Below are 26,991 nucleotides of genomic sequence, written 5' to 3'. Positions count from 1 at the left end.
GCGCTGCTCATCTAATTTAGAGCTGAGCAGAACAATGGTTGTTTAGGAATTCAATATACATTAAAATTGCCAATACCTGCTTCCCCAGCCTTTCCTTTAGCTTTGGGAACCTGGAATAAACGGAAGTGTCGCATTTACATGCGAGAGAGATGATTAGTAGTTGTTTTGGCAGCAATGACAAGGGTGATGGGTGGTCCAAGCTTCTGTGGCCTCCTGTCAGAGCCCTGGCACTTAATATTTTACAAATTAAGCACTGACCAAGGGCCCTACCAGCACTATTGCCCTGCGGGAACATCCCTTTTTTGACATTCCGTGGCGCAATATGCCACTGCCATATTTATACGGCCACGTAAAGCCAAGTTACGTGGCTTTTCATGGCATTATAAATATGTACTCCTTTCATGCAGAAAACTGAGTGAAAGGGGCATTCCATGGGTGTTGCTGGGTGCCTTCCCAGCAACATCCATGGCATTTTGATACTGCCCCAGATTTACGAGAAATCGTAAGTCTGAGGCAGCGGCAAAAACGTACGCCTCCCCAAGGAAGACGTAAGGGAGGCACAACGAGTAGAAATATCTTTATTCCGCTTTGTTTTTCCTCTTTCTATGTGTGCTGCATTCTGCAACACATATAGAAAGAGGAAAAGCCTCTTGTGATTGTTTTCGTGCAAGAAGATTTCTCTTCCTGCTCAAAAATAATCATCCCCGCAACGCAGGCACCCTTGCACCATGGTTCAAAGGGGCCTGAGTTGGTGCAGAGCAGCCCATTGTGCACCTTCACAGGGGAAAAGGACAGGAATTCGGTGCATTCCTGCCCTTTTTATTTGCTGGAGGGCAGGGCAGCAGCAAGGCCTGCTGGCCTGCCCGGTGGCAAAAAAAACATAAATGAGGCCCCAGGTCATTCAAACCTCCTTAGTATTGTTTGAAATGTAATAGCTCGTCCCCTTGGTATCTCAGTGAAGTTCTGAAGGGTATGTTTAGTCCTGTCCTTGACCTCCTTAATTGTATATTTCATCTCACCAGTTTTCATCAGTTTTCTTCACCATCAATAACTCTTTGACACCCAATAGGAGGTCATTTGTACAAACTCTGTTTGGACAATGCTGACGCTGAGATGAAGCAACTCAAACAAAGCAGTTGTAAACTTTAATGGCAATGGTGTAAAAATATCAGCTGGCTAACCTTGTGACATACAAGCCAGTTAGGTTGCATTAATCAATCAAATTAATCTTTTATGGCCTGACAAGATTAGCCAATCCAGAAATCTGACCAAAAGGGAGCAGTGATGGAGCAGAGATTCACTAGGGAATATAGGTGGTGATGCTGGATTGGGACATACGGTGGAATACTTACTTTATCAAAACTTAGCTTTTTCCAGGGGTTGGGATGGAGAAATCCCCTACATAGTGACAGACATGTGCCTCTGTCATGAATGCCCCACCTGCATGGTTATCTGGATCCCTGGTACTGATTTTTGGTCATGGGTGAATATGAACCATACATGTGCACCATGACCTAGTCCTGTCCCATGGTAATGCAGTCTTATTTTATGAGGATGGGCGCACCAAGTGCAACCCTGTAAGTGGTAGAGGAGTACTGGCCTTGCCAGGAATTAAGTGACATGAGCGTGGTGGTGGCAGCATTACCCATTTTGGGCCTGATTCACAAATTTCCTTTGTAATTGTGGCAGAGGCCCTGCAGATATGACGGGGCCACGCTTGTGGCGGGACCCTGCACTTGCGGCTTGACCACCACACTGCAGTTAATCACGTGTCAGGGCTTCCAAACCATGACTGCGGGTCCTCCATCACAAGTGCAGAGGCCTTTTGTGAATCAGGCCCTCAGTGTTTAGTATCAGTAGTGTGCACAGGCCGTTCTACCTGTTGTGTACCTAACTCAGCTTTGACCTACATGGTGCCTGTGTCTAGTGCCAGGCAACGTGTGACGTGTTTGTATGTAAGGGAATGTATGGGTGCCTGTGACGGAGGACCCGCAGTCTTGGTGGGGAAGCCCTCACTCGTAACTGCAGTGTGGAGGTCACACCGCAAGTGCAGGGCCCCCATCATGTCTGTGGAGCCTCTGCCATGAATGCGAAGGCCCTTTGTGAATGAGGCCCAAAATGGATGGGTATGCTGCCACCACTGCGCTCCTGTCACAAACACCCACATGCATCAAACTCCCGTTTTGCGTTTCCAAATTTGCGATTTTTACCGAATCGCAAATATGGATTCGCAAAACGGGATGCATCACAGAAAGTGCATAATTTTTGCGATGCGGTAAAAATCGCAATTTTTACCGAATCGCAAAAATTATGCGAATTCAAAATTGCGAATTCGCTATTCCCATTGATTCCTATGGGCCAAAAGGCCCATAGGAATCAATGGAAATTGCGAATTTGCAATTTTGAATTCGCATAATGTTGATGCATTCCATGGGTGCAGGGGGGGTTCCAAAGGACCCCCCCTGCACCCCTGAAATGTTTTTTTAAATGGATGTTTCACACACACATGTCCTAAGGACATGTGTGTCTGTAACATGACATTGTTTAAAATGTGAATTTGACCATTTTAAACATTTTTCGCAATTTACCGCGAGGTTCAACCTCGTGGTAAATTGCACTTGCAATCTTCAAGATCGCAATTTTTTAAAGAATGATGCATTGCATTTAAGGAATCGCAAAATTGCGATTCCTTAAATGCAATCGCATTTTAGAAAATCGCAAAATTAGCGATTTTAAAGAAAAAGCAATGATGCATCCCAAAAAGCATTTTTGGAATCGCAAACGGACGATTTTAAGGAATCGCACCGTTTGCGATTCCAAAAATGCTTGATGCATGTGGGCCCTAATTCCTGGCAAGACCAGTACTCCTCTACCACTTACCGGGTGGCACTTGGTGCGCCCATCCTCTTATAATAGGACTGCATTACCATGAGACAGGACTAGATCATGGTGCACATGCATGATTCATGTTCACCCGTCATCACCGAGGAAGTCAAGATCACGAGCTCCTAGCCTGGAACATTAGACTTCTGACTATATATGCCAAGACCAGCAAAGCTTGTGAGGAGGAGGGGGGTGCCTGGCGGAAGCCGGGCCCAGTGGGGATCCTGCCGCGGAGGTCAAAGTAAGTGAAGTGTGAGACACCTAGTCTGGTCGAAAACACTGCAAGATTGCGCACTGTCCATCCAATCTTCTAGTGTCAGCGGCCCATGTGTGCCAGGAGGGGGCCACGATTAAACTAGGGCTGTCACCCTTGTGCCATCAAAGTCAGTGACCCAGTGTGGAGGGGGCCACTGCAAATCCAGGGCCTTTGCCCTTGTGCCAGAGCAATCAGCGACCTCTGTGTGTCAGGAGGGGGCCCACGGTAAAAATGGGCTACACCATTGTGCCAGTGAAATCGCAGCCCAGTGTGCTAGGAGGGAGCCACCCTGAAGTTAGGGCCTTCACCCCTTGTACAAGTGAAGTAGGTGAAATCCATGTCTCAGGAGGGTGCCAATAGGAAACCAGGGCAGACACCCTTGTGCAAAGAAAATCGGCAACCCCATGGCAGTCGCCCTGGATTACCATTCCAAGCCTGCTTCATGAAAGCAAGAGTCGTCCAGGAAAGATAGCCAAGGTAATTTATTCAAATCACTGCAAGTAATATAATGCAAAATGAGATAGTGAAAAGTCCAGCCTCTTTCCCTGAAAACTGCAACCAACTTGACATCAGGAGACCAGAGCTTGCAAAGACCTATCACAGTCCACCTGCAGTTGCTGATTGCAATTGGGTCGGGTAAGACTATTCAAGGTTGTCATGCCTGCCCGGGACTTGCACAAATTTAGCACGTAGAGCTGGTGAGATTGACTCTTAAGGACAATTTTAGACTTTGTCGTGTGAGGACATGCATGACCACATTTGAAAGTCCGCTCCATTATCAAATGGAGAATAACAAGCCTCACTACAAGGGACAAAGGGACTCAGGGATGCTGCCCAGGATGATGCTAACAGACTAACCTTAATAGACTGTGGGTATTATTTAGTGTGTTGCCTCTATGCTTCTTATATTAAAAACCTACTTTTTTCATAAAAGTAAGTAATTGACTGGACAGGCAGTTTATTGTGGATACTATTTATACTTTGAGACTTGGGCCCTGTATACCTCACACCTACCACCTGCTCAAAGAGTCCTGGACTCCTCAACTTGCGCTATCAATGAGGGCCAGGAGTTGAAATGGGTAATACTTGGCCAAATGACATAGGACCCATAGTAGATCGGGCCCTCTGACAGTTGTAAAAGACTGCAACCCCTGAAGGGTGAGCCCAGGAAAACTCTGCTTGCCCTGTGGCCCTCTGAAAGGGGTTGTGACACCAGATCTTTCCCAAACTGAAACAAGCATTTGCAATGCAATAGGTCTCGCATTTAGGTGACTGTGAGCTAGTGACATTGTAATTGAAAATGCCTTTTATTTTTGTTTTTGTTTTTAAAACGTAAATAAAAGGCATTTTCATTTACAATGCCAATAGCTTAACCCGTTCCATGCTCGTGACGGAAACACTCCGTCACGAGCCACGGGCGCGCTGTGCTAATGACAGAGTGGTTCCGTCACGCCGCGGCCGCTCCGCCCACGCTGCATCAATTCCACGCCTACGCAGCTGAATTAATGAGCGGACGGGGCCGTGACGGAACCACTCCGTCATGAGCACAGCACGCCCCTGGCTCATGATGGAGTGGTTCTGTAACAAGCATGCCGGCGCCGTGCGACCCCCTCTCCCCCCCCCCAGCGCCGCGGCGGAATTACCGCCGCGGCCAACGGGTTAAACTCGCATAAATGCGAGACCTATTGCATTGCAAATGCTTGTTCACACTTAGTGCGGCTTGCAGCAGCCGCCGCCGCCAGCCGGCCCCTGTGCCACGAGAAAGGGGGGCGTGTCCTAACTGTCCTCTGTGGCCAATTGCCATCATGTAGGACAGGTCAGACACTGCAAAGGACGCATGTCAGTTTGGCCGGCTGTATTATGATGGCTTTCCTGACATGGGCACTTTGCAGCTCTCCACTCAGATGTCTTAAGCAGCTGGGTGGAGACCAAGCATAGGCCTCCAAGGCCTGGAGGAGCGCCGGTGCAACCCACTCCATCCAATCTTGGCTCTCCTCTCATGATCGTTAAAAGCATGAGAGCAGAGTCTGGATTGGTTAGGGGACCTGTTTCTGCCACAGACTGCAGAAGAAGACGAAAGAGGATGCCTCGTAGCCCATGGGTAAGTAAAACTTACTGTTATTTCAACTAAATGTGCAATGCATGAGATTGTGTTTAATTTTAGGCTTTTGGAGGGAGGGGTTGTTTGTATTTTGGCTTTTGGAGGAAGGGTTTTTTCAGTTTGGGCTTTTGGAGGGAGGGATTGTTTAATTTAGTTTTTATGGAAGTGGTGAGGCACTTTGCTTGCCCCACCACTTTTAAAGGGTACTAGCCACCCCAGATTGCGGGTAGGCCTGAACTTGGGGAGGTAATGACTGCAACTGGCAATACGACAGGTGTGATAATCATTGGGTATTTGAAATACCTCATATTCCGTGTTGAAACTCAGAAAATGGCAAATTGTGTACTAAAAATATGTAGTTATTACTGCATTTATACGAGTTTTTCCTCACTTTTTCCTTAGTACATTCCAGCAAGTTAGACTTGCTGACATTCACTGAGGAAAAATTGAGGGAAACTTTAGGTAATTACTGCATTTGATGACTCCTAATTCCAACGCCTGCACAGACTCCTATCTAATTTAACACAGGATTTGGAATTTAGCCCTCTACTCATAAACAGGGCCTGGTTGTCCAATTCTTAATCGTTCCAGCATGGCGGCACATGCTCCCTTTGCTGACAGGAATGTGTTGTGCGGGTGGCCAGTGCAGGACTGCATTCCTTGTCATTTGCCATGTAATATCTCTTGGGTAGGCAAAAGTGGAAGTAAGAAAATCAAACTGGCGGACAGTCGATGTATCATAGCAGGGCCGACTTTAAAAAGACACTTTCAAAGTTGTTTATTTTCTCACACCAACATGAGTGTTTGACTCTGCCGTGAACGGTGTCATGGAGTCAGCATCTTCAAAGCGAGAGCGAGTATACTGCACTCATCATCCCCTTCCCTCGCACCCCAAGCAGAAAGAACTGTGGAAAGACAGCTCACCGGCCCAGCTAAGCCACCGCTGGCAGATAAAGGCTCACAGAGGATTGGATGCAAAGCAGTGATTTCACTCCACTGGAAAAAGAATCCTAGAGAAAGACAACAAGCTGTCTCCGTGGAGCCGATGGGGGAGGGAAAGTGAAAGCGCACGATGCACGCGCAGTGTAACACCAGCCCTACACGGGGACAGGAGATGTGCACTCGTACGGAGTGCACATCTCCTGTCCGGGCGCCTACATGGTTTGTCTCCCTTCGCGCACCAAACCCACAACAATAGCTCGCAAAGGCGAAACAGCACATGCTCTGTGTTCGCTAGGCGAGACCCAAAAAGGTCTAAGTGCAGCCCTGGTAGATACAGGGATGTTGTTTCAGATCTTGGGTGCAGAGAAATAAAAGGAATGGGGTCTAGTTTCTTTCTTTATTGCACATCTTAAGTTCCAGTTTCATCATGTTTGCATCAGTTTACAGCAAAAGATTTTTGGAAAGACATTCCAGCTTCACATTTTTTGTGAAATAATGCTGCACCATTAACTTTTTCTTAAAACTTCACTGAAAAAGAAATTCATTGGTTAGGAGCTCCGAGCTTGGTTCTTCTGACATTATATCGGGGTGAACTTGAGGCCTCGGGCTAAACTGAAGACATGGAGTTGAAGCAGTTAAATCAGTGAGTCTGGAGTGAAAAGGATCTACCTGAAAGACCATTGGTGTTTGTGCCTTTGCAAGGTAAGCAGGTGCTTTCTCAGGCTGTCATTACGCTGCTGCTCCTTCTACAGTTGCCCCAAACATTGCTGGTGAGGGCCATCTTTGATTGGTTTACCTCTTCATTGACACTACCAAAGGCCACACTCCTTAAAGCCAAAGGCCACAATTTTGGGGCGGTTTAAAAAAAAGAACACATTCTTAAGTGGCTTGAAGCGATTCGTATGATTGCAATAACAGGACTGCTGCTTTGATTATTACCATGAAGTCTTGGTGTCCTAGTGCCGGTGTCCATGATTGCCAATGATGGCACTATGCCATCAGGGTAATAGGAAGGCAGCAGGGTCAGATTGGTAAGGCGGGCACTCGGGCAATGGCCAAGGGGGCAGTATCCAAGTTCCAGCTGCTTTTTTGGGCAGCCTTGGGGCCGATTTGGGTGGTGTCTGTGTTGTTCAGATGCTGCCAGCGGCCCAGTGGGTGCCTGAGTGGCCTTTCTGGAGACAGATGGGCGTCCATTACCTCCCTTTTATCAACGGGTAGAGATGTCACTCCCTTTCTCTCGCTGGGTCGGCCTATTATTGTATGCAGATTGAGCGGGGCAGGGGGCCTGACCAAAAGTGGCCACACGTGTTTTCAAGTGTGTTTCACCAGTGTGAACTAATCTGTGCATTTTTTTTAAATCTAAGTACAGTTAAGAAAACATGCCTCTGTCAGAGACCAACCCCCTCCCCAGCCCGCCTTCGTTTTTTATAAAACTTTGCTGAAGCAGTGTTTTGCGGAAAGGCAATATGCAAATGTGGGCCACTTTTTTTAGCATTACCAGGCCGATTTTTAAGCCCAATCCAACCCTGAAAGGAAGAAAATGAATACACTCTGCCAATGTAATTGACGCAGTAAGTCTCCGATACTAAGGAGCATGGATGGGAATACAGAAAATTATTGATTATTTTGAAAAAAGCGGAAAGGAGAAGGATGCGCCCTGGGCAGTAATGCAGGCTCAGGGGATTTAATATATGAGAGAGAAAGATAAACGCGGGTAAGTGGAAGTGGTAGCAACAGTGAGGAAAGTCGCTTGAAACTTATTTAAATCAGATGAATAACACAAAGATAACTGTAAGAAAGTATTTGCATAAAAAGCGAACAATATAAAAACCTTGAACTCTGACTTGAGGATTGATATGCAGCAATATCTAGGCGAAGCCATGGAATTGTGGGTAAAGAGAAAGATGGCTTCGGCAGAGGAAGTCATTCCAAGGGGGACAGTTACAGACAGCACAAAGAAGACCCACATTAGCAGTTTACAGCCAGTGTGTGGTGTTAATGAAATTGAGTTGAACACGTGATTCAGTCAGGTTTGCTTTTATGACACATTTCGTAGTTACCAGTCACTAACCTGTGTTCTAGGTCCTTGTAATGAGGTGTTTGTGTCATGTAATTATATGTGCTTACTGACAGAAAACATGACTCAGTGCCTCTGTCCCAGCAGACTCAGCCACAAATTCCACAGTATCTACAGAGATTTAGCGGAGCATTTCAAATATTTCAGAGGAAGTGGAAGGGAGTAAAATGTGGATTAGGCCCGGGTGCTTCTGGGCCCTGTAAACTCTGCAGTTCACAACGGACAAGCTCCAAAAGAAAGAACTACACGATAGAGGACACGTGCACACTTACCGACCCTCCGTTTCATGAAAAGGTTAAACATATGGTGTGCATTAAAAGCAGGTCACATCATCTCACCCCTTGTGAGTCAGCTAGGCGCTAGTTGTTGGTGACCTCATGTCTGCTCCTGGTGTGTGTCAGTAAGAGAGCAATGTGTGTGCAATAGTACAGCAGAGATATCAGGCTTTAAAGCTGAGGTGTCCACCCATCACTGGGCAGAGCTATACATTGGTGGTTTGGCACTAATGGAGGGAACGTGAGTTGCAACTGAAGAGAAAAGTGGCAGAGGGAGGACTCATTAACGGTTGTGCAAGCTTCACCAGAGATCCTACTTTCGTTATTTCATGATGCACTAAAGAGAGCCGTGCAAGGGATGCGCTTGGCTGCAGCATACATATTTAGCAAACACTCGGGTGATTATATGCTGATTACATTTGTTTAAATTAGGAAGTACTAAAAGACATCCAGGACTGTACAGATAGGACGGCAGAAGCTGTGGCCCTGCACATGTGCATGGTGCCATGTGGACTGGATATGTACAGCTCGGTACTTGAGCAGGAGCTACAGAAGAGGGTCCCTTTGCTGTGTGCAGTCTCCCATTACAAAAGCATCTACTTGGGAATCAGTGCCATGGGGCGAATGTATGACGTTACTACGCATACATTTACAATGTATGCCTTCACAACGCAGTTTTTACATTGCAACATCCTTTACAACGCATTCCTTTACATCGCATGCCATTACAGCGCATTTTTAGAAACTACCTTTACAACGCATTTCATTACATCGCATTACACGCTTGGAGAAGGTAGTAGCACGCACGCGCGCTATGCTGCTGAATTGCAATCCTCAGCGCTGCTGATATTTTAAAAATACCGCTTTTGTATCTTGGTTGCTATAATTTGCATTTCCCCCGTTTTTAATTCAATCTTTGTGTGCCCTCTTACTTGCACCTTAAATTGGGCCCCCCACCGCGCTTTTCGCGGATCTGTGTCACTTTTTCTTCTGCCTTCGTGTTTGGCGCCGGGCGCCATCTTGGGGGTGGTGTGTAGCGAGTGTGCCACTTGTTTGAGCGCTCTAGCGCTCACTTGGACCACAGGTGAGCCCTACTTAAGGTGAGCTTGGCAGTTGCTCGGCCTTGGAGAAGGTAGTAGCACGCACGCGCGCTATGCTGCTGAATTGCAATCCTCAGCGCTGCTGATATTTTAAAAATACTGCTTTTGTATCTTGGTTGCTATAATTTGCATTTCCCCCGTTTTTAATTCAATCTTTGTGTGCCCTCTTACTTGCACCTTAAATTGGGCCCCCCACCGCGCTTTTCGCGGATCTGTGTCACTTTTTCTTCTGCCTTCGTGTTTGGCGCCGGGCGCCATCCTGGGGGTAGTGTGTAGCGAGTGTGCCACTTGTTTGAGCGCTCTAGCGCTCACTTGGACCACAGGTGAGCCCTACTTAAGGTGAGCTTGGCAGTTGCTCGGCCTTGGAGAAGGTAGTAGCACGCACGCACGCTATGCTGCTGAATTGCAATCCTCAGCGCTGCTGATATTTTAAAAATACCGCTTTTGTATCTTGGTTGCTATAATTTGCATTTCCCCCGTTTTTAATTCAATCTTTGTGTGCCCTCTTACTTGCACCTTAAGTGGGCCCCCCACCGCGCTTTTCGCGGATCTGTGTCACTTTTTCTTCTGCCTTCGTGTTTGGCGCCGGGCGCCATCTTGGGGGTGGTGTGTAGCGAGTGTGCCACTTGTTTGAGCGCTCTAGCGCTCACTTGGACCACAGGTGAGCCCTACTTAATGCTCGCCTCCTGCGTGCAGCGGTGACGCGCAGCGGTAGCGCCGGACTCGCGCCGCGTCAGCGTCCCGGAGGCGTGCGGAGCGGCGGGTGGGGCTCTACCACCAGGGATGTGTCCCCCTGGGACTCCTGTCCAGCATTATTCCCCCGTGGAACTTCGTTCTCTCAACCCTCGGGTCTCAGGCTGTCGCACTGTTTTTCCCGGACGTCATCGTGGGAAATCCTGTTGCCCGGGTTGTGGCTGGCGCCCTAACCGCTCGCTCTTTCCACGGCCGAGCAATAACACCCTTAGTGTGGGCTTCTGTTGCATGCTATTAAACACCAGGTCAGCATGTAAACATGCGCAAGACATTTTTGAGCTCCTAGATACAGTGAAGCCACTATGTCTTATGCTCACTGAGACGTGGTGGGGTGATTTCTCCAACCCTGATGTTGTTACGGCAATCCCGCCTGACTACAACATCTTCAGGAAGGATAGAGCTAAGGGAAGGGGCGGTGGAGTGGCATTGGTGGTCAAGAAAGGTACCCCGTGTGCGATCCTGCCAGCAATGGACATCCGAGGCTCGGAGACCCTAGCCTTTTCTATTACTCTGTCGCCACATCAATCCTTTAAGGGATTACTCGTGTATAGGCCACCTGGTGCACCCGGCACTTTCTTTGAATATCTGGATTCTGTGCTGTTGGGGCTGGCCCTGAAAGCTGAACATTGTATCGTGGCAGGGGACTTCAACTTTCGGATGGATGATCCGTCCGACCCTGCTGCCATCAAACTTTCCGAGGCTTTGACCCCGCTGGGACTGATCCCTTATTTACAGGAGCCTACGCACGAGAAGGGGCACACTCTTGACCAGGTATTCTCGTCCTCCCCTCTTGAGGAGATAGAGATTACTCCTGTCCTATGGTCAGACCACTTCCTTGCCAAATTTGTCATCAAAGGCATAGCTAAACCGGTGCCTATCCTGGCACAGCAACAGGGTCGTGGCCATAGGGCATATCATCGAGTAACCCCAGAGATGCTGGCCCAGGCTGCAGTGGCCCACCCTTGCCCCCTCTCTGGCGATCTGGACAGGGATCTGCAGACCCTGCAGGATTGGCTTTTTGACAGGCTAAAGGATCTTGCCCCGGAATTGACATCCCGCCTGACACCGAAACGGGTCTCTGCGCCTTGGTTCACCGCTGCACTGTCGGCTACGCGGCAGCAGTGCAAGGTAGCCGAGAGAGCCTGGCGGGCACAATATGACACTGTTGCCAAGCTGACCTACAAGACGGTGGTTAAGGCCTATCACCGGGACATTCGCCTGGAAAAAAAAGCATATCTAGCCAGGAGAATAGAAGCTGCTTCTAACTCCTGCAAGGAGATTTTCTCCATTGTGAGAGAATTCACTTCCCCATGGTCTAACACCTCGGACGAAACGCCATCAGGTACCTGGGCTACGGACCTTGCTGATTTCTTTACGAGCAAGATCCAACGCATTCAGGATTCATTCCCTTCACCAGGGCCCATGGTCCAGACTGAACCTGAGACCACCATATCGCCGCAGACCTGGCCAGGTGTGACGCTGAGCGTGTTTCCACCGATCTCTGCTCCTGACTCCTTAGCTCTAATGGGCAATTTAAAATCGGGTTCACCCCTCGACCCATGCCCTGCTAAATTTCTAGCGAAAGTTGCGGAGGTGATCAATCCACTGGCTAACCCGCTGTTAAATCTCTCGCTGGATAATAGGCTAACTTTGAAATCCCAGATCCTGGGGGTGTCGGGCACCTGCTTCGGCATCCTTAGGATGCTGCGGAGGTTTCTTCCCCTGCTGTCCGAGGAGCACAGGAAACTGACAGTGCAGGCTCTGATTGGGTCCAGGTTGGATTATTCCAACATTCTCTACCTGGGCCTTCCAGAGTACTTGCTGCAGTGGCTTCAAGTGGTGCAGAACGCCGCTGCAAGAGCAATCTATGGTCTAAATAGACGGTCCAGTGCATCGGGCCTGTTGAAAACCTTGCACTGGCTTCCCATCCGGGAACGGATCGCCTTTAAGGCTCTGACTCTGGCCTATAAAGCTCTCCACGAGGGGGGAGCAAAGTACCTTCAAAAGAGGCTGGTCTTTTATCAACCGACCAGGTCTCTGAGGTCGGAATCCCTGTACTTGGCAGTTGTTCCGCGTGTAAAGAGAGCGCGCCTCGGAGGCCGCTCTTTTGGATTGCTGGCACCACAGTTGTGGAACTCTTTGCCGCTTGCTCTGCGGGGAGCCACTAGCCTGCTGGCTTTTAGAAAAGGCCTAAAACTTGGTTGTTTACTCAGTAGCCTGTTTTGTTTGTGAGTTTTTGTTTGGCACTCTGTTCTTTCTTTTATCGGTGTTATGTTATTCTGTCGCAGTTTCCCTTTTCCAATAAAGCGCCGGGACACTCTTTTTGAGTAGCCGAGCGCTATACAAAAGAATAAATAACATAACATAACATAACATAACATTACACCATTACAACGCATACCATTACAACACATACCATTACATCGCATTTAAGGTATGTTGGCTAGTGTAGGGGTAATAATTACTATTCTGACTCCAGTGAGTGCAACAGTAGGGTAAGTGTCGGCTAGTGTAAGGGTACTAAGCCTTGTAATGGTATGCTTTGTAATGACTTGCGATGTAATGCCAGTGTTGTAGTGACATGCGTTGTAGTGACATGTGATATAATGGCTGTGTTGTAATGACATGCGATGCAAAGGATGTTTGATGTAATGACTGCGTTGTAAAGGTAGTGCGATGTAATGACTGCGTTGTAAAGGTTGTTTCCCCATGGGGCACATGCTAGAGGCTTGATACATAAGCAGTTGCAGACCTTTGTTCCCTGAGGCAAAAGTGGGATTCAGCGCCCCTGCTAGACCACCACATAAGAAGGGGCTCGAGCGCAGGAGTGCGCATGCTCAGATTCAGTCAGTAAGGCAGACACCCCCTCTTTTTATTCTTATCTCCTTCTAAGGAGGTTGACCGTGTAAGTCTAAGAATGCTTTCTGCAGACATTATGAAATGGTACATACTAAACAACCACACCCAAAAGAGAAATAGCCTAAATTAGAAACAGGAAACTGGAAGCTTTTGCGGCTACTCCCAAAACTACCAGCACCTCGTGGTCGGCTTTGGTAGCAGGCAAACAAAAATACAAAGTAGGGCTAGGGTCAGAATGTAACTTATATCCATATTTACCTGTGTTGAGAAACACGGTGGACAAATGACTGCGAAATTGTTATCAGTGCAAGTTGTTATCACTGTTACATCATCTACAGAGGACACAGCAGCTGCATTGGCACCATGTCCCATTTCCAAATTACTTGTTTAACGCCTTGGTGTGATGATCCTGTACAGGTGGGAATTTATTAAAGTGGGTTCTGTTCTCAAATAATAAAAAAAACATAAGAAAACAATAAAAATAAAAAACTAAGGTGATGTTTGGCATTTTTCACAGGTGCATTCTTCATGCTTGCAGCCATGTAGTGATGGTGGCAAAGCATTTATTCCCTTTACATCAAAAGGGACCTAGGCTGCCTGGATCTTCACCCCATGATCGAGAGAAAGTTTGGAGCCTGCAGCTTAGGCTAAAGTCAGGCTGGGAGCCTTCTAGATATACTTTGCACGCCAACCCTGATGCCCACAGCGTGTTAGTAATAGTTTGTTTATCCTGTCATTTCCTGTATTTGTTTTTATGTTGTATCTTTTTATTGGTATTTCCGTAGCGCACATCTGACATTGGAATGTGGGACAGATATATTTAGGGCTGCAAACAAACTGACAGACATCACTGACTGACCTTACGTCATGAGAAATTCTAATACACACTACTGTGGAACGCCATTTTGGCTTTCAGATAGCCATTCAAGCCTCACTGTATTTAGATTAGCTTTTATGCATGCCTTGAAACAGATGTGGGGTAGAGCTGAGCCCAAACAGTCTGCTACTGTAAAGTGTAGAAATGTAGACAACTAATTTCTGCGATTCACCACGTGTAAGGTTTTTCATTTCTAACTTGAAACTTGTTTTGGTTCAACTCATTGAGTTGTCACCACATGTGCTTGCATGTGGCTCCAAGTCACTGTGGCCTAGGCTCACAGGTAGTGTAGCTCAGCCTCGTAGGTGTCAAACCTCCAACTCAAAGAATGCAAAGGCCTCATTTGCGAATGCTGTGTTAAACCGTAGCTCCAGTACAAACCTGCTTGCATGGGTGTCACAATTACAAGTGGGTTGGAGAATTCCGACCCCTAGTACTTTTGTGCAGTTAATATCAGCAAGTCTAACATGGTGATATTTACCTGGATAAAAGGTCTGAAAAATACCGGGTCATATAGTTTTTGGTGGGGTAAGCGCTAAAATCTGACTGTTATTCCCCATTATCTTGATAAAACTCATATTTTTCTTTATTAAAGGAATCCAACAAATAACGATCTTTGTGGTATCAATATATAGCAGGTTCTCTAAAGAACTCACATGGATTTCTGTTTTGAATGAAAAAAATGACGCTTATTAGACCGACATGATCAACCTCTTGTGTTACATAGAGACCTCGGGAGCCAAGCGGAGATAAGTACAGTGTTTATTTCGTGAAGTACAAGGTAATAAAAGAGGAGCTAATACGCAGCCTGTCCTCATGCATAAGACGCCCAAGGAAGACTGAGCATCCGAAGTGGGACAGGAGCGCGGGCCATGAAGCAGTGACTTAAAAAGAAACATAGCAACCAGAATGCATTTACATTTGACAAGTGAGCTCGCTCCTCAAAGCAGGAACTCGCTTGCTCATAACAAGTTCTTAAAGGTACCGCACACTCCATATATTACTGCAATGTCTTATGGTACAACACCTTCCCCTTTTTGAATAAACAAAGCTAAATAATTTGTATGAAAAAAAAGATTACATAAAAATATCTAAAGTAAGCATAACAATACAATATTTACATCCCTACATCTATAATTTCTTATTGTAAGACGTATAGTAATACTTAAATTTAGAAGGCATAGTAGTATTGTGTACAACTCTGGTGTTATGGGACATAATGCAATAATTAGATTGTTCAGGATCAATGTCTGTACCAGGTTGCCTTTGTGTAAGTAACAAATCATTTGCATTATCAATCTAAGATGACCCTTGACTGTGAGTTGAATGCTCTTGAGTTGTTTGCCACCAAGTGCTTTCAAGAGGGTAATTGTTGCCATCATAGTCTGGCACAGCTTGCATTCTGACTGCATGTGCCTGGGTGATCTTGACCATGTCTCTCTTACTCCACCAGCCTTTGTCCTTTATATGTACTGAGCCTATAGACACTCTTTCAACACAAACTGATTTAGAACATTTCAATAAACCCTTCTTGACCTTATTGTAATTTTCAGGGGCGGGTGGTGACATTTGAAAGTGGTGGGGCGCAAACTGATTTGCATACTGCACCGTAGCGAGGGAGTGTAGCGAGCGAGCCCGAACCCCATAAGGGGGGCTTGGGGGGATAACCATCCCCAAGAAAGTTTTGAAAAAAGAGAAGAAAAATCGTGCATTTTCCAAGCAAATTTGAGAAAGCAGGAAGGTTAATAAAGCAATTGTGAAAGTGCAGTTATTACATTAATAGATGGCATAACATAGGTAGCTGCTTATACAGTATATCCACAGAGCTTCATACATTCCGTCCTATTACGCTGCTGAATTCAGACTATAAGACTTGCATGAAAATCTCAGCTCTAAGGGTAGAAGAAGTTGCACAGCAGTTGGGAGACAACCTTTACAAAGCCCTCTCTCCCACTCGTTTTTTGTACCTTTCTGCCCTCTGTCCCACTCGTTTTTGTGCCTTTCTGCCCTCTGTCCCACTCTTTTTTTGTGCCTTTCTGCCTCCTGTTCCACTCGTTTTTGTGCCCTTCTGCCCGGGGGTATCAAAGTACGCAAATGACTGGCTACTTTTAATTGGCATCAATGACAGTACCTCGTGCACACAGGCAGTAATATCTGCACGGAAGAGCTTGTGAAAGCCTTATGCATGCATGGCTCGAGAGTACAATCTAATTTATATAGGGGACCAAGACAAAATGTAACATAAAGCCATACCCGAAGCTCTCTACAGGCAATAAAGCATATAGGCTATAGAACTTCGTGCAAGATTACAGGCAAAAGAACCAAGGTACGCACTATAGTGGAAAAAGGTCTCAGCTCCCTGGTCACTGCATTAAAAATTGCTACTATATTTCTGAAACAAATCATTGGGTGAGAATCACCAAACCGCTATAAACTCGACTTTAAATCTTAAGCAATATCGATCACTGCTGCCCACATAATGTGCTTAAAAATGAACATTTGATTTGTGTCCAATATTGGATCCCAACACCTCCTTCCCTGGCTCAGTAGGCCTTCCCCCAATTCACAAAAGAACTTTTTACATGGTCCCCCACAATCTAACCCTGCAGGCCACACCCGAACAGTAAGGCATACAATGGGCAACAGCAGTGTGTGGTAAAAGATGGCGAGCTTGGGAGAGCAGCGTAATCCCTTTAAGAGGTCCGGGGTAATGAAAAGGAAAATATCCGTCATTCCTGTGATTTGTAGCAACATTATAGTGACATCAAACACTACAGAACTAAGCAAAATAACCCAACGTTGCCTGACTCAAACTTGACAATTACCATTAAGGAGATGCTGCACGAATGATCTGACAAACAATATGGGAAATGTTAGGCGGCAGGCTCCTGACCTCCATGGGATCTCTTTGCTGTAGCCTGGTACCTCTGGAATCCTGTAGAGCGGTTCCCAACCCTTTCACACCTGATTCTGCTCAAGATCACTCGTTGCTCTCCCTTCCCCCTCTGATAGTGCCCTTCCACTCATCTTCTCTTCTGCCCTCTCCTCCTTCTTACCTTAACTGCCCCTCCGTCATGTATACATGTCTGACAGGGCCCTGTGACATTTCCTCCTTCCCGTTGTGTACTTCAGCTGACTGCCTACCGGAGAGTCCACCTGTAAATGCACGGTGGAAATGTGAATCTGCACGTTCAGATGTTTACATTATTTTATCCACAGAGCATTTCTTTTTTCCATATGGAGAAACCTCTTGCCATTGCCAATCACCCCAAGAAATACAGAGGTGCTCCGTTTTTTTCCCACCTAAAAAGCGTCAATTACTCATGCATATTTACACGATCAGTTTTATGTTTGTTCCAGGGTGCGTATTTATAACGATAAATGAAACATCTTGTAAGTGTTTTTTACATAATCCTTAATTAAGTACAGACAGAAATTGAAAATCTAAGCCACACTTCGCACCGGAGATGCTGAACAAAGCACTACCATACACAGGTCTCGAATATGTTTTCGATTTTTTGTATTTTTCTTAGGAGGGCAATGTCTTTGCAGACTTCACTTTACCAACTATAAAAAAGGTGCAATGCTTTACATTAATCGAAGAAGTTACCAAAATGTGGATCTTGACTGAAGCCAAATAGCGCCATTTTCAAGGCATGTCAGAGACTCCAGGTTATGCCCTGGGCTTCAGATTGATTGTGCAGATTGCTGGGAGGCAGCTAACCTTGGTAAACACTCTGCATATGGCTCACACTTTGGTTGGGGGCCTCGGCCCTGATGTGCCATCTTTACTCCTCATTAAACTTCCTAATCTAACTAGAAACCTCGCAGGTTGTCAAAATGAGGAACGTGTAAAGGGCATACATACTTACTGTGTACAGTATCCTCTGCTCGGGTCTCTAAGTCTCCTTGACAGTTGGCACGCGCGCTCTCCGGATCTCCTCAGCGCTCCTCGCCGCCTCAGTCGCCTGTGTGATGATGACACGAATATACACTGTGCGCTCCTAGCCAATCCTGGCGCTGCATGCAGCGCCAGGATTGGCTAGGGGGGCACAGTCTGTATTCGCCCTGAATCGCCCTGAATCCTTCCAGCCCTGGCGGCCTGAGCAGCACCTGCTGGGACCCGCTGGTACAGTGCGCCACGCATGATCGAGCTGGCCAAAGCCCTGTGTCACTCAACTTGAGTGACACAGGGCTCCACCAGCCCGAGACTTAGATGCCGGCCCGCAGCTCAGCCGCCCCACCCCCTGGCTTCAGCGGCGAAGGAGTCAAGGACCTTTCCGAACTGAAGGAGCACTGGCAAATGCAATTGTATTTTGCCTGCTTAGCGGGCGGCTAAGCAGGCAAAAATACAATTGCTTTTCTTTTGCCAATAGCGTGCATGCGTGCGTCCATGTGGCTTAGTGGGGCTATGCCCCCACGCCCCAATGGACGCACCGCGCCTGGTAATTTCTGATCAAAACCCAATCCCCTGCTTTCAATGTTAGTTCTTTGACATGGTTTATTTTGTCAAAACATTATTTAACCTGACTTTGCATTTCTTCAACTCTAGATGCAATAGTCTACAAGGCAGGTGTGCTCTTTTTGCTTGCTTCTCTCACCCAGTCAGGACAAACTGAAGGCCATGGAAATCTTTTGCATAACATCATAAATGGGGACATACCTGTTGTACTGTGTAGAGTTACTAGATATGACCACATTTTCTTCCTCAGCAATGTTTCGACCTCAAGGCCCATGGTCAATGATGTTTGCACACCCTCTTTTAACCCCTTAGCCGCGGCGGTAATTCCGCTGCGGCGCTAGGGGGGAGGGGGGCCGCGTGGCACCGCCATGCTCATAGACGCAACCACTCCGTCATGAGCCGCGGTGGCACTGTGATTGTGACGGAATGGTTCCGTCACAGCCCCGCCCGCCTAATAGAACGCTCAGTGCAGGCGCGAAATCAGTGCCGCGCAGGCGCGGCGGCCGGGTGTGGCGGAACCATTCCGTCACCAGCACAGCACCACCGTGGCTCGTGATGGAATGGTTCCGTTACGAGCATGCAAGGGGTTAAGAACTTATTCAAGCGTTCAACCCACCATTGGCAGAAGGTGAGTAAATCGCAACCCTGAGATGAGTAATGTGAAAACCCTCAATGAAGTCCTTCATGCTTGCTGCTGTGAAGTGGGTGACGTTGTATGTAACAATTTCTTTGGACGCTCCTTCTACATCAAGTTTTTTTTACACATTTTTGATTATAGCATCAGTGTTGTAAACAAAGGTATAACCAACATATAACCATTTAAAAAAATAATCAATCAGAACCATCACGTATCTTTTGTTAATAGGTAATAACTCAAATGGACCCTCAAAATCAAGGGCCCTTTTTGCAAATCTTCCTCTGGTAGGGGGGCCATATGAATAGGTGACTCATTTCACTACAATGCTTATCAGATACCAAGCAGGTGGTGCAATTTTCAATAAATTTGGAAACTTGACCTTCCAACGCAGGCCACCAGTAAAATTATTTTAAATATCTGCATGTGCTACTGACCCCTAAATGGCTCTTGTGTGCCTCCTTAATAATATAATCTCTGATAGTATCGGGAGGCACACACACCTCATTACTTACTAGCACCCCTTCAACAACAGATAGATTCTCTTAAATATGTACAAAAGGTCTCAAAGAGGCCTCAACATTTGTTTCCTTGGGCCAACCTTCTTTCATTAATTTTAAAACAGTCTGTAACGTGGCATCCTACTTGGAAGCTTAACCACCGTTTAAGTGTGATCACCCCTTCGTTCGGCACTATACCCTCCACCACATTCTCATTATCTTAAAGTGTATTGGATTTTTTACCTCTGATGGGTAACCTGGAGAGAAAGTTTGCTCTTATGTTTTTCCCACCAGGGATGTATTTCACCATAAAATGTTATTCTTGCAGTTTTGATAACAATCTGACCAATCATGCTGATGCTTTCCCTGAACGATTGCCGCTCAACAGGTGGAGCAATGGTTTGGGGTCTGTAAATAGATCAAAATGGGAACCCCAAATGACAGTCTGGAACCTATCCACCACCCAACAGCATGCCAATGCCTTTCACTCAAAGGAGTTGTAATTGGCTTCTGGGAGAGCTGGGAAAGCAAGAGGCAAAGGCAATCCTGTTTTCTTTGTCCTGCCATAACTGTGAAAAAGCAGCTCCCAATCCGACTTGACTGGCATCAACAGGAGGGATACACTTTTTGCCTGCTAAAAATGGAGTTAACGCCCGGGCTGAAATAATGAGATTCTTCCGTTTTTTGAAAAGCTTCTTTCACGTCATCAGACCAGATATACTTTACTCCTTACTTGAGGAAATTCCTCAGGGCTGCACAATAAAAGCATTAAATTGCACAAACTGTGAATAGTATTCACTTAGCCCAAGAAAGGAGTGAAGTTTTCTTTGTCACTAGGTCGATATGCATCTTCAAAAGCTTTAATCAATGAAAATTGTTGTAGCTTTTTACGTGGTGTATCAGTCGAGGCAGTTAACTGAGAGCCCAAAATACCTCAAGGTAATAAAGAAGCAATAGCTTCACTGTGGCAGATAACTTTCAGGTATGTTCTTGATCCAGACAGAGGATACATGTGTATGATGTGTCTTTTTGCCCTGCTTGGCTCTGCTCCTCCACCATTCTGCGCGTTGGCTGAGGCACATTTTTCCCACAAGGTTTCTTTGGCTCGTACTGTTGCAGAATCTTCAGTGCAGTGCTTCTCCAATACCTGAACATTTGGATCTCCAGGCCTCTGCCCAAGTCTGCTCTGACTGTGCCAATTCACATGCACTGCCAACCTCCACAGTTCACTCCAGCGATCAAGTCATCCATACATCCATGCTAGATTTCTCAAATTGGACCAATCACTAAGAATAAGAGGTCCAGACAGTGTATGGGTGTTGTGCATGTGTGTGGTTTATGTGCTTGCTTGCCAGTATGTGTGGTGGGGTCTGTAGTTGACTACATTCAAAAGCTTTATCTGGGCCTCCTTGCGGGTGCTAAAGGTTCAGATAGCAGCAGCATACAGAAATGTTATCTAACTTCTCCAGTGTGCCCAGAAGTGTGTCGAGGAACAGCACACATTTTGCTCCAGACTATTCCCGAGCATACTAGGGTATGGACCCAGGGCGTCATAGTACACCTGCTACACCATTGACAGCTATGCCCCTACAGTCACTTTAATTGTATTTACAGATTGTGGCTCAGTACTACTGCTGTCCATATACTTCAGGTTCTGTCAGTCAAGCCCAAACTGTACCAAATTACATCTGCACTGCTCCTTGCAGGCAAAACCGTATACAGCAAGTGAAAACAAAAGTCACTGCATCTTTCAGGCAGGACAAGTACTCAGCAAAGAGTAATCCCTTTGTCCCTCCCCTCATGCAGGGCAAGGGGTAGTCCTTGTGCTGCTCTCCAAAGACAAGGCTATCTATATAGTAAGACATGGGCCCTCCACTGCTCCCCAGAGGAAGGACTCCATACTTTTGCAGAATGACTCGTGCACTGTTCCACGTAGACAAGCCTCCATCTGCGCTGCTGCCCCCAGGCAAAAAGTTTGCCCCTGTCCTGCTTCTTTCAGGCAGGACCATCTCTGCATTGCAAGGGATCCTGCACTGCTCCCTGCAGTCAAGATCCCCTATAGCGCAAGTTCCTCTCAGGCAGGGCCACCTCTGTACAGCAAGGAGTGACCCTGCAATGCTTTTCTCAACAAGAGCCCTATCTAATTTGGAAGGGATGATGCCGCCATAGACCTTCTCAAGCAGGACCAATTCTTTACTGAAGGTGGTGAAGAGAGATCACAGTACCATATATGTGCTAATCGCAAGCAGCCTCTCACATCCTACACATGAAAGGGGCACTGTGTATTCAGTCCGTCAGTATGGGGGTGATGAAGGGCTCTTACGCTTCTAAGTTAATGCCTCCTCTAGAGCAGACAAGTTAGCCCTTTACAGAATGGTTAATTCCACACCCTTCCTTGTTCTTACCTCAATCCTTAGCTTATGAGGAATATGGGTAGAAAGGGTTCAAATCAAGATCAATGTTAAATAATTGAGGCGGTGCAGAAATGAGAAGGTATGTCTGTTTGGGAGTGCAATATATTGTGTGGTATTCTTGAGGCTAAGTTTGGACTTTTTCAATTTTTAAGAAATGTTACTAGGCTTCTTGCCAGATGTGCCTATAGTTTGTGACTTCTCATGAAGTCTATCGAGCACTTGCACTTCTTTGTAAGAATACTATAGAATCCTTGTAATACTGTGCTTCATCTTGGGGCAATGTAGGTAGTTATCTACAGGCGGAATCAGGAAAACCCATGGGAATTCCAGTGGAAAGGAATTCTGAACGCTGTATTTCTGTAATGTGATGCTTTAATTTGAATTAATTGACAACGTTTCTTTCTACAGCTCCTGCTTGGTGTTGTTTTTTTAAAGCAGACAAAACATTCCTACTATATAATGATTCATGAATATTTATATTGCTGCATGTAACAGGATGCTAGTGTCTTACTGATCTACCCAACATTTATATCAGAATGTGTAAGGATGCATTAATAATTTACATCTTCAATTGTCTTCATGGTTAAGAAGATTCTTCAAAATAGATTCCTAACGTTATGCTTAGGAGCCAGCCTGTTGGGGGAGCATCACACACTCGGACATCGATAGCCAAGTGGCAGGCTCTACTCCACGGAATACAGCGGACGTGTTACCAGAGGGTCAATCCAGTTCTCATTTTCTTTCGGGTGCTCTTTATTTTTATTGTGAGGGATTTACTATGCGAAATGTTAACCGGGGTCTGGTCTTTTCAAAGTACAGCGCTCTGATACATTTGGGTCATGATCACACTCTACAAAACACTTAAAATAAATAATAAAATTAATAAAGTCATTATATTCCCTATATTAATCTCTCCATTATGGTTCTTGGGTCAGATGTGATCAGTCAGAGCACCACTTAGATACTGGGTTTAATCTTCTGCAGCAGAGCTCATTGCATTGATCCAGAAAATAAGTAAAGAAGATTCATGTGAACATCTTTTCGATAGTTTTGTATAAACCTTTTTTGTTGCATGGATATTAGCATAACAGTAACAATACAACTCGAGGTAGAAGCTGCCCACGCAGCAGGCGAGTCATTTACTTCCACATATGCTCATCGCCTGTGGGTGGAGAACCCTTAATCATCTCCCAAGCCTATCATTAAGTTAATTCTTTCTTACAGTCTGAAAGATTGTGCGAAAGATAATTTCCATATATTAATCGAATCTTCTCTGCAAAAAGAATCCTGCTGTTCATCTTGGAGCACCTTAGTGCTGAAAGACAAGATAGGAAAATAGTGGTCATGTGTAATTTGTTCGGGATGTTTAATCGTTTGTGTCCTCAATGTGCATTGCTCTGGAGCCTGTTTTGTGAAAGAATGTTGTTTTTGTTTGGCTTTTTGAGTGTGAAATTAAAAACGAATAATTATGTACGGTAATTAACATTAGAGAGAGACAAATAAAAATGTGTGTTTAATATAATAACATTTTAGAGTTGACATGAGTGAGCCTGGTCATGTTTCCAATTGCACTTTAAAATTCATGTGAATTGCAGTGTCAAGCAGTATCTTTTTTTTATCTTTCTCTGCCTATGCACCAAAGACTCTCAAATTAGTTGTGAGTAATTCAGTTCGCATTGCAGTCCTGCTTGGAATGTATCTTCTGAGGAGTTTCTTTTAAAGTGTGTGTAATGTTCCTAAAGAAATGTTTTATTTTTTAGTGAAGCCCATTTCCTTTGCCCAAACAGAGATGCTGTTTATATTTTGACTGTGCTTTTGTTTTCTGTTGCAGGGCATAATACAGAACTATTAAATAGATGTAGAGCAAAAACCATTAAACCATGTGATGGGTTTTCTGTTTTAACATTGTGTAAAATAATGTATCCCTTTCATCACACCACGGTGACTTTACAGATTGTCCGTCTAAAAATATATACAAACGCTCCATTTGGATATGAGCAGAGATGTTCCCCCTTAGAAGCAGACTCCATCTCAAGCCTCTGATTGGCATGCACTTAGAATGTTTTAATGTTCCTGCTCTCTTGCTAGACTGAGCAGTCCTTATGACAGACTGCTCTTTGACTTTTTTGCCTTCTGCTAGACCATATTCAGTTCTGGCCAGGGTCGGATTGGGATCACAATTCGGCCCGGGCACTGACGAAAACGGTGGCCCACATTCAAGAGACGTGGCCCATATTTAAGGGGCGTGGCCCACATTCAAGGGGCGTGCCCTTTTATGAAACACCATTTGCACAGACAAGGAATGAAAGTGGGAGGATACTGTTCTTGCACACAACACAGGGCCAAGGTGACAATGGCCTACATGCTGAGCAACTTAAAAAAAATAGCAAGGCCCCTTCCCAGTGTGTTCTGGCATTTTGAGTATTTACCATTTACTGTAGTATTACCCTTGTACCTGTGTATGGTACCCTTTTGTAACTTGCACAAGTCACTTTTCTCTTGTAACACACTGTTTGCTACCTCTCACTTTTGTTTGCTTTAGATACTTGCACAAGTGCCACCATTGCCTACGTAACGTTTGTTCTTGTGCTGGAGTGTCTGCCATTAATTGCAGTATTATACCTCTACTTTTATTTTGTACGCTTTTGTAACCTGCACACATATCTCTTTTTCCTCCTGTAATGTATCGTTTGCTCCTCTTGTATTTTGGTTGCTCACTATTGTCACTTTTGATTCATGTAACTTAACGTTTGCTTTTGTAATTTGTCCACTTGTAATTTTCTCCTCATGTATTATTGCTGTTCCTAGTGTGAAGCGCTCTGACACCTTTGGGTAAAGTCCGCGCTATATAAAATCGCATAAATAAATAAAACAAAAAAATTCCAAACATCACCAGGCCCCCGCAGCAAGACCCATTCTTCCTCGCCCACTATGCCCTGAATGTGAAGGGCTGTGGGCGAGGTGTTAAGACTAACACCGTTTCTGGGCTGCATGGGCGCCTGGGGGCCGAGGTGCAAATGGCTCAAAGGCCTGAGAAACACCTGGCCCCCAGGGAAGCCGATTATTGCAAACAATCACCCCTCCCCAGCCCAGCCTCAGCTTGATTGCTTGGCAGGGTAGGGGTGAAGGAGCTGACAATCCCTGTCTGGCCGCACAGCGAGGCTGCTTTCATTTTCTCAATCTCTGTCTCTGTGGACTCTGTGGGCCGTTTTTTTTTCTCCCCTTTCCTAGTCCACTCTCTGTGGACTGGGACAGGGTAGAAAAAAAACGGCCCACAGAGGGCACTGAGGCACCGGCCCTTCGGCCCATTCCCGAATGCCCGCCTTGCCAATCCGCCCCTGGTTCTGGCTATTAACTAGATTCGGGCTAAACTTCTACTGCCATTGTTTGCATGTATTTGCATTTTAGCCTTTTGGGTCCATTAACTAACCATTATCTTTTTGCCTTCTGTATTGATTCTTATTTTTTAAACAAACCTTTATGATTTACACCTTGAACCTTGTCTTCTGTGGATTTTCCAGTGTGGACTTATTAAGTGAAAATACTAGGTTTCTCGTCTTTAAAGGCGCATACATAGCCTAATCCAACAATCAGTCCTTTTAATGATGAAAAGTGCTGACAGCTTTATGATACTTGTATGCTGATCCTTGGTGGTCCATTTACACAGTACACATTTTCAGAGGGAAGAATATGGCCCACATTTTCTTCCAAAAAGCAACAGATGTCCATTCTTCCCTCCACTACGTTTCCCTTCTTCATTGTGAATGTGGCGGTAGGTGGTGAAGGTTGCTGTCATTGATGAGATACTGGCAGAAATTATGCTGGACCACATGCCCTATTTAAGGTGTCTCTCTACTACCAACTACCATTTGTGGTGGTGTTCCTTCTGTGCAAAAGCACTGTGTAAACCATGGTGGTTTTGCTCAAAAGAGCCTCACAATGCCTCTGACACTCAGGTAGAAACCTCCCCACATGACAGGACGTTGTTATTCTGGCTCTGGAAATGCTTTGGAGGTGCAGTTCTGGTTCCATGTTAGTGATTGAAGTTCCATGGAGTGGCAGACCTTCCCCGTGCACGTTATGCCAAAGCATCTCCCACCATGAAAACAGGAGCTGGTTCAGGCAGTAAAACCATTCTCTACCAGAGTGTCGATGGTGTGTTTTCCACATCTAAAAAACAAGCGGAATCCTGATAAGACAAGTCAATCTGTCTATAAATCCACATCTCTACTTCACATATTACCGAACGTCATTGTGTTTTTAATTAATTACATATAAAGAAACCCAGAGCCCCTAGATTGTGTCTTAATCTTTTGTTGATGTGTTTCTGTAGATTTTTTTGCAATTTTGTCCATCCATTAATCATGGATGTCGAGTCACCAAAGCTCGAAGCAGTACGAGTCACATCAAGTACCACTGACCCAAGTGACACCACACTGTTGTCACCATGTCCTGTCCTCAGTCCCTCTGCAAAAGACACACAATTGATGGACGGAATGCAGAACAAATCAAAACATTCACCCCCAGTGAAGAGATCTGGGTTAAATCCATCATTCTTTTGCTCACCATGCCACCTCAGTTTAGACCTGGCCATATGCAAATCAGTCTTGATCCTGTGCCTCATGGGAGCAGTCCAACCAGAACTGCCAAGCCAGGTCCTCCCTGGACCGGAAACAAGCATCTTAGGACCGGTTTCGGGGTTTCACCCTTCTTCAGCCAGGATAGTTGATTCCTGTGGCACAGTGAGCCCAGGTCCCTCTGCAGCCTCTTATTTGCTGATATAAGCAGCAAGAGGTGGGGATGTGTGATAAGCTGAGCTCCTGAGGACCCTGTGGGATCCAATAAGTCAAGGGACAGT

At 45.8% G+C, this 26,991-nt stretch overlaps 1 protein-coding gene across 1 annotated transcript in view; it reads left to right on the top strand.

The window, feature by feature from the left end:
- The window catches only part of PTPRE (protein tyrosine phosphatase receptor type E), a 934,466-nt gene that overhangs the window by 562,717 nt on the left and 344,758 nt on the right, over window positions 1-26,991 (top strand). The gene's annotated exons all lie outside the window — the stretch shown is intronic.

The sequence above is a fragment of the Lissotriton vulgaris genome, chromosome 5 (assembly GCF_964263255.1).
Source record: "Lissotriton vulgaris chromosome 5, aLisVul1.2, whole genome shotgun sequence".
In the NCBI taxonomy this organism is placed as follows: domain Eukaryota; kingdom Metazoa; phylum Chordata; class Amphibia; order Caudata; family Salamandridae; genus Lissotriton; species Lissotriton vulgaris.
Note: the sequence above shows the minus strand (reverse complement) of the source record. Positions and strands in the feature narration are given on the sequence as shown.